The sequence below is a fragment of the Sciurus vulgaris genome (assembly GCF_902686455.1).
Source record: "Sciurus vulgaris genome assembly, chromosome: X".
NCBI classification, from domain to species: domain Eukaryota; kingdom Metazoa; phylum Chordata; class Mammalia; order Rodentia; family Sciuridae; genus Sciurus; species Sciurus vulgaris.
Window position 1 is genome coordinate 63,144,338 of NC_136471.1, and position 17,253 is coordinate 63,161,590.

At 36.0% G+C, this 17,253-nt stretch overlaps 1 pseudogene across 1 annotated transcript; it reads right to left on the bottom strand.

The window, feature by feature from the left end:
- Positions 1–2,207: 2,207 nt before the first annotated feature.
- On the bottom strand, positions 2,208–2,911 carry LOC306651101 (L-lactate dehydrogenase A chain-like; annotated as a pseudogene). The gene has a single exon. The product of its transcript is annotated as an L-lactate dehydrogenase A chain-like (transcript).
- Between the last annotated feature and the right edge of the window lie 14,342 nt (positions 2,912–17,253).

Here is a 17,253-nt window from a genome sequence, read left to right on the forward strand (position 1 = left end):
CATAAAATGACAATTTCTTAATTCCTATCTCCAGTATCAACTATTAATTTAATGTGTTTCAATGATGACATTAGAAAAAAAAAAAAAAAGAAACTTTGTCATTCTATAGGTGGGTAGATAGGAAGATACTAATTATAACTGTTTACCCCTATCTTCTCTTACTGATCCTAAATCATTTGGTTCTATAAATCAGCTATAGTCATTTTCTACAATTATTCCTAAATATATTAAATGTGAGTTGGAAATTTGTTCATAGACATGTTAAGCTCAAAATCAAGCCTGGCAAGATTTTACTTTACAAGTATAAAGTAAATATTCTAAAACTCGGCTTCTGTGTGGTAAAACTTGAAACTGAATTGCTTTCTTAGTCCAAATTGTTACTAGCTTTCTGATGTGACATATTCCAAGGACAGGATATGCTGCTCATTGAGGGAGATTATTTTCTTTGAAATCACCATCTGGGGTAATGATCTTTCATCTTAATTGTACATATGCATGATTTCTTTTTTGGTTTAGGGAACTAGTGCATCTTGAGTCTTGGCATGTAGAGGAAATTCCTCAAAGTACCAAATGAGGGAGTCTGGGAATGCTAAATTATTTTATCATTTCCCATAATGAATTCTAAATGATAAGCTTGCTTTCTTAATGCACTAACAAAATAAGAGTGTTGAACCTCAGTCATTTCTTGGTGATAGGTTATTATCATGTATTGGTATGAGTAGATGGGAGACCCATACTGAAGATTTTATACACATATGTATATATTTTTTCCTGGTAATCCAACTTTTCTAGTTATAGTCAGAGGATAGGATTTTGAAATAATATTGAATATTCAACATTAACATTGTTGATTTACATTTGAGAAAGATGATCACCTCCACATGTGTGTACATTTATACTGCATGTTGGACTTCATGCAGTGGCATTTGCTGTATGTGATTTCTCCATTTTTTTTTAATTAGAGCTTTATATGCATAGTAATTGGGTACCACCTGGTTTTAAAAACATTTTTTTTTCACTGTTCAAGGTTTATTTGATATTTCAGTTGGTATGACATGTGGAAAGCTGGTTGCATTGTTCATTTGTAGATCTTTCTTTTTACATTATGTGGAAATGTATACTACACTATAAACACATATAATACACAAAATAATATCCTTTAGAACAGTTATATACAAGACATGCAATATTGGATTTAACAATCGATCCCAGGATGTGACTGAATGAAAAAAATAAAAAGTTGGACTAGGTTATGGTTGATGAAGTTATGTATCACACATCTGGTTTGAAGGGCAACTGGAGCCTGTGCAACATTGGTAGAGGTATCTCAGAGATAGTGGTAACTATTTTACTATTTTACACTATTTTAGAACTACACAAGTTAAGTACCATCCAGTGTCAGGATATCTGTAGGGTTTTATAAGCTATTCCTATTTCTAACTTCAGGAAATTGATGCTTTTCCCAGGCCATCTGCTTTAATCACAGATCAGATAAAAAGGACAACATGCACAATCTCCAACTAGAATCTTGTGGTATCCTAGACAGTGAAGTGGTATGACATTAGAAGCCTATAAAATTGTAGATCTTTTTGGATCCCCCAAAGTGTATCTGCACTCTTCTTCAAATGAGCCTCTTCCTCAGGAGTCAAATTCACCTTCACAACATCTGAGATTCCATTTAGTCCCAAGATACAAGGCACACTTATTCCATAAAGACCCTTAATCATAGTGGAAATTGGATGTACCCACCTAAGATTCATTATATTATACTTTCTGCCAGATTTGCCACACACAGTCCAATAGATCAGTGTTGCTCCCTGTCAGGCAACAAGGTCCAATGAACCTCCTCAGGGCCCGCCTGAGGAGAATACCGGGCCGAGCAGGATGATGAGTGTCAGCCGCAAAGGAAACACACCAGAGCCGGGAGGTCTGTCAGCAAACGAGGCACAGCAGGAATCTTATTTATTGAGGAAGTCACACAGCTTTTATGTAGGGTGGGGGCTAGGCAGGAACCACTCAGCTTAAAGGTCAGCAAGGCGTGGGGGGGTTCATGCAGGTGAGAGTCCCATAGGACTATATGGCAAGCACCAGCTGATCACGTTGGTGGAACTGTTGTTAACCAATCCCCCGTGCTCCGATTTATTGTCATTAACTATTGAAACCGCCTTTGAGGCCTTGATCTTGCTCACTCGCCAGGGAGTAAGGAGTCAGCCTGAGTTAGTTAATGTGTCATTAGTCCCAACAGTCCAGGATGTATAGCCTTTTAGTTTGATCACCTCATAAGCACTGTCAACCACCTGCTTATGAACCTCTTTCCAATGTTCTTTATCTGCATCAGTCCCTAAATCTGGGTGCAGATTCTTCAAGGAGACACCAGCAACATTCATTCCACTCCATATAGGTACACTAGAGTCTCCATGCTCCCCAAGGACCCATCCATGACAGCTTAATGGGTGTGCTCCCAGCCTTTCCCCCATCAGGTAATGGAACCGGGCTAAATCCAGATTGCAACCACTTCCATTAACATGGTTTTTGGGAGAGTCACTTATGTTCCAAGCCACATAGGTCAAGATATCCACTGGATTGGAAACAACAAGCAACTTGCAGTGTGGGCTGTATTTTACAACATGAAGAATGATGAATTTAAGATGTTCACATTATGCTGGACCAAATTGAGATGGCTTTCTCCCTCTTGCTGATGTGCCCCAGCTGTGTTAATAATGAGCTTGGAGTTTACAGTCACACTATAGTCTTTGTCAGAGACAATTTTTGGTGTTCTAAGGAAAGAGCTGTCATGCTGGAGCTCCATCATCTCTCCCTTCATTTCAACTTCCATAACATCAAGAGGAAGTTCATCTGCCAAGTCCTTCATTAAGATACTGATGGCACAAGCCATGCCAACAGCACCAACCCCAACAACTGTAATCTTATTCTAGGGAACCTGTTCTTCCTTAAGAAGATTCACAATCAGCTGATCCTTATGCCAGGGTGGCAGAGAGGCATGCAGGCAGGCAGGCAGGTAGGGAGAGTGTGGTTCTTTCTTTGATTCTCATCACTCTCAATTTAAAGGCCAAATGCCAGAGGGTCTCTTAAGGCCATGGGAACTTTACATTACCCACTCCTCAGCCTACCCCAGTATCATCATATACCAATTATAATGAATGCTCCCATTTCCCAGATCCTCATCTCACTCTCTTCAGGGTTGGCACATGCAGTTTCCGCTCCCTATAATGGTCTTCTTCCTCCCTGTTTACCCAGAAATTTCTTTCTTCTTATTAACCTACCCCCTTACATATTAACTCCTTTGAAAAGCCTTTGCCAGTTCCCCAATTCATGCCCCTTCTCTGAATTTTCATATACCTTTAATAAATCCCTCCCCAACCCCATTATAGTACTAATGATATTCCTTTGAAATTGCTTTGCCACAGGTCTGTCTCCCTACCTAGACTCTGAACATCTGCAGAATAAGGATGTGTCTTGGTACCCAAGAGCATATCCCTTTACCTAACGCAGTTCCTGACACAGAGGAGAGTACCAGTTATCTATTGTTGCCCAACAACTTACCCCCAAATTGTGACAGTTATTTGCTCCTGATCCTGTGGGTTGTCAGTTTGGATAGAATTTGGCTGATGTGGCCACCACTGCTCCACATTTGTGGTTAGTGAGCAGTTGGTTGAGACTACTTGATCTTGAGCGGTGCTACAGTTTGAATCTTGAAAACCCCTGAAAAGCCATGTGTTAAAGGTTTGATCCCCAGAGCGACAATATTGAGAAATGGTGGAAACTTTGAGAGGTAGAAACTAGTGGAAGGTCCTTAATCATTGTAGGTGTGCCCTTGAGTGGGGCTAGGAGACCCCAGTCCCTTCTCTTTTTCTTCCTAACCATAAAATGAGCACTTTGGCTCCACCATGTACTCCTGCCATGATATTTTGCCTCACCATAGACCCCAAAGCAATGAGGCAAATTGATATCCTGGAGTCTCCCAAACTGAACCACAGTAAACCTTTTCTCTTTATAACTTGATTATCTCAGGTATTTTTTTATACTGATGAAAAGCTGACTAATACGGATGGTTTCATGCATATATCTTGTAGTTAGTTGCTTGGGACTGTGGGCCGAGTTGCCTCCTTTCCATCGCATCTGGTCATCTCCCATAGTTAGCCCAGGCTGAGATTGAATAGGATAAGAACTGATACTGCAAGACCTTTCTTCTACTTGCTAAAAGTTACATAGTTTCACTTCCATATCATTTTGTGAGTCAAAATGCATTATAAAGTTAGTTCAGAATCAAGGCATGGGGAAATACATGCTACTTATTGATGGGTCAATTTCAAAGAATTTTCAGTCATTTTCTAATCCACCAAGGGTGGGAACCCCCTATTTGTTGAATAAATCCCAAGAGGCTACCTAAGTACTGAAACTTTTTGTCTATTCAGATGCAAATTACTACACAACAACTGGGTAGAAGTGTAATATTGAATAAAAATTCCATTTCTAATAAAAACTTTGAAATCAGAAAATCCTAAAATGATAGTGTTATGTGGAGCCATGTGGAACACAGCTCTGTCTTTTCATTTGATGACGGAGGAAACTGGGGAACTGAGGTATAGCATTTTCACATTGCATGATCAGATTCGTGAATCTTGCTGGGTAAGAGCTTGAGTCAAATACCAGCTCCTCCTACCAGCCCCAGGGTATTTATAGTTCTGTAGCAAAGAGTAATGCAAAGAGTGGGCCTTTGTCTTGAGGGTATTAAGCAAAGGAAAGAGGTCATGTGTCTGTGAAGGCAAGGGAATAGTTTTAATTGATCTGGTTTTGAGTTGTTAAATCACATCATTAAAAGAAAATAAGTATTCTACCTGATATTTTCAGTTTCTCTCCTTTAAAATTTAAAAACCCATTCCTAAATGTAGCTCCAAAAGTTATGTTAAACAAATCAGAGGAGTGTTTCTAGGAGCTTTTATTTCATGTGTGTCTCTGGAGTGTGTCTTCCCCACGTAGGGCATGAGTATTGTGTGGGGTTTTACTCACACTTGAGGGCATCTGATGTGTCTTTGTTTGCTCCCTGAAAACACTTGTGTGTGCAATGAATTTATGTTTTGGAGATGAAAAGAAATGTAATTTTTGTTTCTTCATTAGTGTGTGTGTAAATTTAAAAGCCATGTTTTGTTATAGAGAGAAATACACCTACTTTTTGGGTTGAGTCTGAGGTTTTATTTGTAACCTCTTTTAAATAATTGTATAAATTAAAAAGAAGGTAAGTTGAGAAATGGGTGATAACTTGGGGCTGATAATCGTGTGTGTGAATTAGTGTGACCAATTTCATACCATCTTATAAAAGGTGGCTGCACCTCACGGACCGAAATTCATCTTTAAAATGTCACTGCTGGAAGTTCACATTGGAATCTTACATTTCCAAATATTGTTTTCTTTCAAATATATCTCAGAAATAATCTGCCGTCTTAAAGAGAGGCATCTTTTAAATTGTTGAGATTAGCCATTCTCTCCTGTTGAGTATTAATTCTGATTCATTTTTATTATACATGATCAGAATAACTTTAGAACATTCTGTCTTTACTAATTGATTGAAATTTGTCGCTATCATTGACCATGGTTTTAAGCGCTTAAGGCAGATCTTCAGGTGTGATGTGTCTTTCTTCATTTAAATAACAAAACACAAATGCTCTATGTACCAAAATGAAGTTCATGGTCAAATATAGCATATGATATTGTCAAATGAATTAATAAATGTACTTAACATATATCTTTATTTCAAAATTGGGTTGAGATTTATTTTATCTTTATTAAAAATTGTAGCATATGGGTTGGGGATATAGCTCAGTTGGTAGAGTGCCTGCCTCGCATGCACAAGGCCCTGGGTTCAATCCCCAGCACCCCCAAAAATAAATAAATAAATAAATTTAAAAATTTTAAAAAAATTATAGCATAATACTTAGAATTATTGTATAAAAACAGAGACATGTTGCATGAAATAAATGGTACATTTTTAAAACAATGAAAAAAAGATTCAAACTACTGTATAATACAGTTCAATTTCTCAGAATTAAACAAGAAATAACAGAAAATGGATTTCTTGTTTATTTTCTCTGTTAGTTTTGGTAAACAAATGGTTAATCTTGAAACTGTTAGGGTCCAATATCGACTGGTCCCGGATATCGACTGATCCCCAGAGAGTCAAAGTGCACACATGGTAATGCAAGACACAGAAGGAGGTTTTATTGCAAGCTTGAGCTTGGACCCCAACCAGCCTCTCTGACCATTGCAATGGCTGAGTGGAGAGCGGCCCCGAGGGTTGAGAAAGCCCTCTATTTAAGAGATTTCCAAGCATTCACACACAAAGACCTGTACATTATTGGTTAAAACATTTGAACAGCTAAACATTAGTCCTCCTCTGGTTGGGTCCCGCCAATCTATTTGATTCTCATTGGGTCCCGCCAGAACTGAACGGTCCTAGAGGAAGAAGGGAGGAGGGAAGGGGTGAACTATGCAGGAGATGAGTTGGGGCTAGGCCCCCCTGTCCTTGATAGATAAGGTTTCCAGGCAGCTGCACATTCCTCAGACAAATATCTCTTAACAACCTCGATAAGCACAGGAGCCCAGCAGTCCTGTTTGTGCTGTATTGGCTCTTGAGGGTGCAGTCTCAACTGCCTGCATCCTGGTGATTAAGACAGTTAGCTGCACAGATATCACCCTGTTCTCAACAAAACCAAGAAATTAAACAGGACAAAGTTGTTATTTTAGAACGAAATATTTTCCGCTTAACTGCATTTTAACTAGTTTTTTTAATTTTTTTCAGTGACATTGACTCAACCTTCAGAGTTTCCTTCAGGTCTACAAAGTACTTAAAATAACAATAAAACCTCTAAAAAAATGTTACTTCCTAGTAAAATATAGCACTTTAAAAAAAAACTTCAGGAAATTTGATTTTAAGATTCTTAAGGCAGATTTCAGATTTTATTTTAAATTTTAATTGAAGCAGTAACCTTCATAGATATTCTAAAAAGTTTGTGAGCATAGGCCTGAACCAGTTATAGGTTATACAAGTTAGCATAAGTATGACTTCATAATCATAGACATATTAAAATATGCAGCAATACAAAATAAATTCACTAAAATATTACTTCAGTAAGCACTAATTGTAAGAGTTGATTTTTTTTTCACTTTTACGTTTTCAATCTCTGACTTTGTAATCAGTGTATCAGTATCTATAGAAACTTTATAACTTAAATAAAAATTATCTCTGATATCCTGGTTCAAAATATTCTTGCACAATAAATTCATATATAGCTTGATCAAAAATATAATTGCACATAATCCTATTTTCAATAGGTAGTAACAGGATATCCCACAAACCAAGATAAATTGGAATGAAAACCACAAATATTTATCTGTCTTATTTTGCAACATATGATCCACATAAACTTGGACCAATTCAATGGGATGCCTGAGTATCCATTTTAACCTTTATATTGATTAGATAAATATGCCCTATTCACATACTTTAAACTGAAAGTTTTCATTCCAATTATCTATTTCTGTTTAAAAAACCACCTCAAAAATTAGTGCTTAAAAATACCATTTTAATATGTTCATAATATTGTGCATTGGAAATACAGGCAATATGGTTCATCTGTTTTACGATGATCAGTGCCTAAACTGGGGTTGGCTTTACAGTTCAAAGTTAAGCACTTTAGTTGGAACAATGTAGCTTGGATTTTAATATCCATTGACAGATGATTTACTAGGTTCTTTTCCACGATATGTCTTCTGGAAGTAGAATATTCAAGATGCCTTCTTTACTACATGTCTGCTCTCTGTACTGGAGTAATTGGATCAACTGGGGCTACACAGGAAAATTAATATCTCTCCCCCCAACTCCATTTGATATCTTGTGCAGGCAGCTTGGACTACATAGCAGTCTCAGTATAGAACTATACTATGGAAGCTACCTATCCCCAAAGTATTTCAAGAAACTATAGCTTTTATATATGCTATATAGCTGCTTATATCCTAGTCTTGGATGTTGTGAAACATCACTTCATAGAATTTTGTTAGTTAAATCAACCATCAAGTTTAGCTCAGATTCAACAAGATAGGAACCTCTCACTGGTTAGGAAAAAACAAAGAATGACAGCATTTTAATGTACTATATGGAATTAACACATTCTAACAGCATTCCAGTGAATAGTGTTACGAATAATTAAATGACAGATGCAAGGAATATCCTTTTAAACCAACAAATGATTTTTCATTCATTTTCATTATTTTAGATAAATATCTTGGCAAAATATTTTATATTCCTTACATTTTTGCTTGGAAGAGTGAACATGCTTTAGTGCAATATTGATGATGCTCAGTTATTATTATGATAGAATTATTGTTTTACATGGATTATCATCCTAAACTCAGTTGTTTTTGTTTTTCTACTGTCCTCCCAAGATAAGGTTGTCTTCTTTCTGTGACCAAAATTGTCATTTCCCTTGCCATTTTACTCCTCTCATCCTTCATCTTTCAGGTGAGCACGTGGATTGCCTAAGGACTAAAAACTCATATAGTCAGACTAAGTGAAGAAACTATCCATAATCTATCTAAGGGATTAAGTAAACTATTGAAATAGAATTTATGGTAACAATTTTGGACACTCAGTTTCTTTGTTGTTGTATTTACTTAGCTCTGGCTTTATTATTGAGCATTGAAGACCATAGGCTATTATGACAGAAAGAATAAGTTCAAGATACTTATTATATGACAAGTTTAGTATAATAATTTCTTGTATACCTAAAGTCCTTAAGAGAGTAAATTTTAAGAGTCCTTGCAAAAACAGAAACAAAAAAATAATGTGAGGTTATGCATTTGTTAATTACCTCTATTTAACCATTCCACAATACACACATATTTCAAAACATCATTAATACATGCAATTTTTATTTATAAGTTTAAGTGTAAATAAATAGAAGTTATTTCAAAAGTATATAATTGGTTCTAAACAGTCGTGCAACTAGGAGATAATAAGATTAGTTCTTAAACTTTTGGAGAAAAAGAATTTCAAAAATCTCTAAATGTCATAAAGGAAATGAGTGATTTTTTTACTATTTAACAGTGTAGAACATAATATAAAAATCACATTAAAATAAAAAAAAGAGAAAACATATAAGGAAGAAACATGATTAAGGTTTAATATCTTTATTTTACTCAAAGTTTGTGCTAATAAGAAACACACCAACACAACAATAAATAAATGAGCAAATTATATAGACTGATAGCCAGCACACACAAAATAAAACTAGTAAATTAGCATTTGAAAATGTGTCTGAGCTCTCTAATAATCACTGAAATATAAATTGACATGAGAAATAATTCTTATTAAATTAAAAAAGGCTCATTTTTCCACATTCCACCTTTCATGTATTCAGCAATTTATTTGGATATCTAGTATGAGTCATATATTAAAAAGCAAATGGAAATGAGAATTTATACAGTAATTTTAGGATAAATTGGTACAGCACTTGGTAAATAGTTTTACAATGTTAACTAGTTTTTTTTCTTATTTTTTATTTGTTCTTTTTACATATACATAACAGTAGAATGTATTTTGACATATTAAGACATACATGGAGTATAACATATTCTAACTAGGATCTCATTTTTTGCAGTTGTACATGATGGGGAGCTACTCTGGTTGTGTATTCATATATGAACAAAGTAAAGTTATGTCTGTTTATTTCTATTGTCTTTTCTGTTCCCATCCTCCCTCCCTTCTCTTCATTCTCCTTTCTCTAATCCAATTAACTTCTACCCCCCATATCATGTGTTATCCACATATCACAGAGAATACATCACTTGGTTTCTGAAGACTGGGTTATTTCACTTAGTATGATAATCTCGAGTTCCATCCATTTACTGGTAAATGCCACAATTTCATTCTTCTTTATGGTTGAATGATATTCCAGTATATGTGTGTGTGTGTGTGTGTATCACATTTTCCTTTTGTAAATTTTTTTAGTTGTAGATGGACACAATACCTTTATTTTATTTATTTTTGTAATGTGGTGCTGAGGATTAAACCCAGTGCCTCACACTTGCCGAGCAAGCATTCTACCACTGAGCAACAACTCCAACCCTCACATTCTCTTTATCCATTCATCTGTTGATGGGCACCTGGGCTGGTTCCATAGTTCAGCTATTGTGAATTAAGCTGCTATAATCATTGATGTGGCTGTGTCACCATAGTATATTGATTTTAAGTCCTTCAGTATTTAACAAGGAGTGGGGTAACTGGGACAAAGGGTGGTTCCATTCCAAGTTTTCTGAGGAATATCCACATTGCTTTACACAGTAGTTGCATAAATTCATACTCCCACCAGAAATGTGTGAGTGAACCTCTTTCCACACATCCTTGCCAACATTTATATTTACTTGTGTCCTTGATAATTGCCATTCTGATAGGAGTGAGATGGAATTTCAGTGTAGTTTTAATTTGCATTTCTCCAATTGTTATAAATGTTGAACATTTTTTCACATATTTGTTGACCATTCATATTTCTTCTATTGTGAAGTGCAGGTTCAATCCATTAGCACATTTAATGATTGGGTTATTTTGTTGTTGTTAAGTTTTTTAAGTTCTTTGTAAATCCTGGCGATTAATACTCTATCTGAGGTGCAGGCAGCAAAGTTTTTCTGCCATTCTGTAGCCTCTCTGTTCTGCTGTGAAGAAGTTTTTTAGTTGGGTATCATCTCATTTATTGATTCTTGATTTTACTTCTTGTGATTTAGGAGTCTCTTTGAGGAAGTTGGTTCTTAATTCAACATGATGGAGTTGGGCCTACTTTTTTTTCTAGTACACACAGGGTCTCTTGTCTAATGCCTAGGTCCTTGATCCATTTTAAGTTGAGTATTGTGCAAAGTGAGAGAAAGGAGTCTACTTTCATTTTATTACACATGGATTTCCAGTTTTCCCAGTGCCAACACATTGGGATGCCTCTACTGCCATAATCTTGGATTATCCCTGATGCTAACACCGCCATATGTAGTTGGGGCAGCTTCCATCCTGGGACACCTGCCAGAGACTAGAAGCTCATTATCAAGGTACCTACAGGTTAGCCATTGCTCTGGCCACCAACTTGGGACGTGGCCACTTATATCTAGGGATGTCAGCCAAGTCCTAAAAGATCACCAAGGGCCCTGCAGGCTTTGTTGCATCTGAGGTATCCCTGCTGGGTGTGCTAATAGTCACCATCTTGCTGCAGAGGGAGGAGAGAGACTTGCAAGGGGTTGGTAAGTGGGAAAAGACTGAAAGCATCTTGATCCCAGCTCATCTAACCAATCAGCCCGGCACCCACTGGGACCCCAGAGACAACATTGGAACACTTGTTGGGACCCAACATCAGCTGGGTCCATGACTCCACCAAGCACCTGGTCCTGCCAGTTTGGCAACTAACAGGGCCCTCTGGCTCCTCAATCCCCAGTCTCCCAACCATCCCCTGACTACCAACCAGCCCAGTGGATATAGCTATGTGGCCAGCACATAGATTTCAATGCCTGGTCCTTATTTACCCAGTATAGAACAACATTCCAGGGTAGGTGTACAGGTCCCGGCACTCAGTCCTCAGGACCTCCAGGGAGAGAGGTTCCTGTATGGGAATTTGAAAGGGCAGAGACAGGAGAGATACAATTTAGAGACTAAATTATTGACCAGGAATTGTGTGGTCCACAAGTGAGGGAAGGGGTGAAGACCAGGCTCCTATGTCACAGGAGTGGACTCCAAAGGAGAGTCCTGGGGTGCAGTCTTCCAGAAGGACTAGAAATTGCTATACCCTGCCTCCAGGAGTTCTACCTCCAAATCTAATCTGCCCACCTTAGTAACAGTCATCATCCCAGGGGTGGAGTTACAAACTCCAGACAGTCCCACCTATCAGAAGACAAGGGAGGCAGAGAAGGTATTGAACTGCAACAGAAACAATTATTCAATTTTCTTTCAAGACACTTTTTTTTTATCCTCATTGTTTCTCTTTATTCTTTTTAATTTCCCACTCTCACATCCTCATCATCTTTGAAATCAAGTACCTTTCATGCATCAGGCTACTGAAGACTGGGAGGTTTGAATAGTATATTACGGTTTTGTTGATTTTTAAAATTTTAATATTTATCTTTTATATTTCTCATTCTATTTTCCTCTTATTTGTTTCCTTGGGGTCTCTTTTTCCCATTTCTCATGCTAACAACCTACTTCTTTTGATTCCAATTTCACTCTTCCTATGATCTAGTACCTCTATATTCTCATTTCTCACCTCATTAACATTATATCCTATACCCCTCTCCCATCCTTTGTCAACCATTAGAAATTGTACACCTTATTGCAAACTATTGTTTATGCTAAAGGTAATACTTAAACTCATCATCTTTGTTTATTTTGACAATACTGTTAACATCTTAGTAGGGGCTATTTGGTTTAAGGCTGCATATTGTTGGCATTGTGTGCTGCTAATATTGATCTCCCCCTTAAAAGTGAGGTATTGGAAACATGTAGGAACACTACAAACCTGTAAGGGGGAAACTGTAATACCTTGGATTTGCACTGCTATAAGGGAAGATTCACAAACAACATGAAAAAACAAGGGAAGAAAGCACCCTGAACAAACTAAGATGCCATATTAATAGAATCAATTGACAGTATGGTAGGTGAAATGTCAGAAAAGGAGTTCAGAATGTACATAATTAAAATGATCCACGAAGTAAAGGATGATATAAGAGAGCAAATGAAGCAATGAATGTTCACTCTAATAAACAGTTGAAAGAGCAAATGCAGGAAGAAAATATCATTTCAATAAAGAGACAGAGATAACATGGAAAGGTCAAATTTAAGAATTATTGGGATTAAAGAAGACACAGACATACAAACAAAGGAATGAACAAACTATTCAATGAAATAATGTCAAAAAATTTTCCAAACCTGAAGAATGAAATGGAAAATCAAATATGAGAGGTTTACAGTACACCAAATGCACAAAATCACAACAGATCCACACTAAGGCACATTATAATGAAAATGCCTAACATACAAAATAAAGATAGAATTTTAAAGGCTGTAAGAGAAAAGTATCAGATTACATATAGGGGGAAACCAACATGGATATCAGCAGACCCTAAAAGCTAGAAGGGCCTGGAACAACATATTTCAAGCTCTGAAAGAACATGGATGCCAACCAAAAATCACAGAAAAACTAAACTTCAGATTTGATGATAAAATAGAATCCTTCCATAATTAACAAAAGTTAAAAGAATTTACAAATAGAAAGCCTGTGTTACAGAACATTCTCAGCAAAATATTCCACGAGGAGGAAACGAAAAACAACAATGAAAGTCAGCAAAGGGAGGAGCTACCCTAAAGGAAAAGCCAATCAAAGGAGAAACCAAGTCACGTTAAAAACCAAAAATAAGTCAAAATGAATAGGAGTACAAATCATATCTCAATAATAACCCAGAATGTTAATGGCCTAACATCATTAATCAAAGGACATGGAATGGCAAATTGGATTAAAAAAACAAAGACACAACAATATGCTTCCTTCAAGAGACTCATCTCAGAGGAAGAGACACCCACAGATTGAAGGTGAAAGCATGGGAAAAAAACATATCATGCAAACAGACTCAGTAAGGAAGCAGGGATTTCCATCCTCATATTCAACAAAGTGGACTTCAAGCCAAATTTAGTCAGATGGGATAATGAAGGACATTTCATTATGTTTAAGAGAACCATATATCAACAAGACATAACAATTATAAATATTTATGCCCCAAACAATGGAGCATCTATGTACATCAAACAAACCCTTCTCAATTTTGGGAATCAGACCACAACACAATAATATTGGGTGACTTTAACACACCTTTCTCTCCATTGGATAGATCTTTCAAATAAAAACTGAAACAAAAAAGCATAGAACTCAATAATACAATCAATAATTTAAATCTAAAAGACATGCATAGAATATTCCATCCATCAATGAGTGAATACACTTTTTTTCTCAGCAGCACATGGAAGCTTTTCTAAAATAAACCATCTCAAAGCAACTCTTAGAAAATACCAAAAAAAAAATAGAGATACTACCTTGTTTTCTGTCAGATCATAATGGAATAAAATTAGAAATCAATGATAAAATAAAAATAAAAACTACTCCAAAACCTGGAGACTAAACAATGCACTATTGAATGATGCATGGATAGTAGAAGACATCAGGGAGGAGACAAAAAAATTCTTAGAGATAAACAGAAACACCGATACAACATATCAAAAATCTCTTGGACACTATGAAAGTAGTATGAAGAGGAAAAATCATTGTATTGAGCTCATTTAATAAAAGAATAAAAAGTCAACAAATAAATAATGTGACATTACATATCAAACCACTAGAAAAAGAAGAACAGATCAAAACCAAAAGCAGTAGAAGACAGGAAATAATTAAAATCAAATAAGAAATCAATGAAAATGAAACAAAAGAAATAATTCAAAAAATTGATAAAACAAAAAAATTGGTTCTTTGAAAAAATAAACAAAATTGATAAACCTATAGCCACACTAACAAAGAGGAGAGAGAAAACTCAAATTATGAAAATTCGTGATGAAAAAGGAAATAACATGACAATTTTGAAATACAAAACATAATTAGAAGCTATTTTGAAAATCTCTAACTCAAACAAAATAGAAAATCTCAAAGACATTGACAAATTTCTAGAGATATACCATCCACCCAAACTGAATCAGGAGGACATACACAATTTAAACAGATCAATTTCAAACAATGAAGTAGAAGAAGCCATCAGAAGACTACCAATCAAGAAAAGTCTGTGACCAGACTGATTCTCATCTGAGTTCTACAAGACCTTCAAAGAAGAACTAATACCAATATTCCTCAAAGTATTGCATGAAATGGAAAAGGAGGGAACCCTCCCAAACTCATTCTATGAAGCTAGTATCACCCCAATACAAAAAGCAGACAAAGACACATCAAGGAAAGAAAAATTCAGACTAATATCCCTGATGAACATAGATGCAAAAATTCTTAACAGAATTCTGGCCAATCACATACAAAAACATATTATAAAGATAGTGCACCATGATCAAGTGGGGTTCATCCCAGGGATGCAAGGTTGGTTCAACATCCAGGAATCAATAAATATTTGTCACATCAAAAGACTTAAAGATAAGGATCATATGATTACTTCAATAGATGCAGAAAAGGCATTTATAAAAGAGCACCCCTTCATGCTCAAAACACTAGAAAAAATAGGGATAGTAGGAATATACCTCAATATTGTAAAGGCTATCTATGCTAAGCCCATGGCCAACATCATTCTAAATGGAGAAAAACTTAAAGCATTCCCTCTAAAAACTGGAACAAGAAAGGATGCACTCTTTCCCCACTTCTGGAACAAGTCAGGGATTGGTCCTTGAAACTCTAGCCAGAGCAATTAGACAGACAAAGAAATTAAAGGGATACGAATAGGAAAAGAAGAACTCAAACTATCCCTATTTGCTGATGACATGATTCTATATTTAGAAGATCCAAAAAGTTTCACCAGAAATCTTCTAGAACTAATAAATGAATTTAGCAAAATAGCAGGATATAAAATCAACACACATAAATCTAATGCATTTCTATTTATAAGTGATGAATTCTCTGAAAACAAATTAGGAAAACTACTACATTCACAGTAGCCTCAAAAAAAAATAAAATAAAATACTTAGGAATCAATCTAGCAAAAAAGGGAATGACCTCTACAATGATAACTACAGAACACTAAAGGAAGAAATTAAAGAAAACCTGGGAAGATGGAAAGATCTCCCATGTTCTTGGAGAGTAAGAATTAATATTGTCAAAGTGGCCATACTATCAAAAGTGCTATACAGATTCAATGCAATTACAATTAAAATCCCAATGATGTTCCTCACAGAAATAGAAAAAGCAATTATAAAATTCATTTGGAAGAATAAGAGACCCAGAATAGCCAAAGCAATCCTTAGCCAGAAGAGTGAAGCAGGATGTATTACAATACCAGAACTTCAAATATACTTCAGAGCAATAGTAACAAAAAGGGCATGGTATTGGCACCAAAATAGACAGGTAGACCAATGGTACAGAATAGAAGACACAGAGACAAATCCATGTAAATACAGTTTTCTCATACTAGACAAAGGGGCCGAAAACATACAATGGAGAAAAGATCGCCTCTTCAACGAATGGTGCCGGGAAAACTGGAAATCCATATGAGCAAAATGCAATTCAACCCCTCTCTCTCACCCTGCATAAAACTCAACTCAAAATGGCTCAAGGACCTAGGAATTAGATCAGACACCCCAAATCAAATAGAAGAAAAATTAGGCCCAAATCTCCATCATGTTGGCTTAGGACCAGACTTCCTTAACAACATTCCCAAAATGCAAGAAATAAAAACAAGAATCAATGAGATGGATTCAAACTAAAAAGCTTTTTTCTCAGCAAAGGAAACAATCAATGATATTAAGAGAGAACCTACAGAGTGGAAGAAAATCTTTACCACATGCACGTCAGATAGAGCACTAATCTCCAGAATCTATAAAGGACTCAAAAAACTCAACACCAAAAATACAAATAACCCAATCAATAAGTGAGCTAAGGAACTGAGAAGATACTTCACAGAAGATATACAATTCATCAACAAATATATGAAAAAATGTTCAACATCTCTAGTAATTAGAGAAATGCAAATCAAAACTACCCTAAGATTTCATCTCACTCCAATTAAAATGGCTATTTTCAAGAATACAAGCAACAATAGGCGTTGGTGAGGATATGGGGGAAAAGGCACACTCAAACATTGCTGGTGGGTTTGCAAATTGGTGCAGTCACTCTGAAAAGTAATATGGAAATACCTCAGAAAACTGGAAATGGACCCACCATTTGACCCAACTATCCCACACCTTGGCCTATACCCAAAGGACTTAAAATCAGCATACAAATGAGAGGGAGAGGGGTATGAAAAATGGTGGAATTAAACAGACATCATTACCTGTGTACACGTATGGTTACACCAATAGTGTGAATCTACATCGTGTACAACCATAGAAATGAAATGATGTACCCCATTTGTGTACAATGGATCAAAATGCAGTCTGTAAAACATTAAGATAAATAAAAATACTCAGCAAACAACATTGATGCAGCCACATCAATGTTTATAGCAGCTCATTTCACA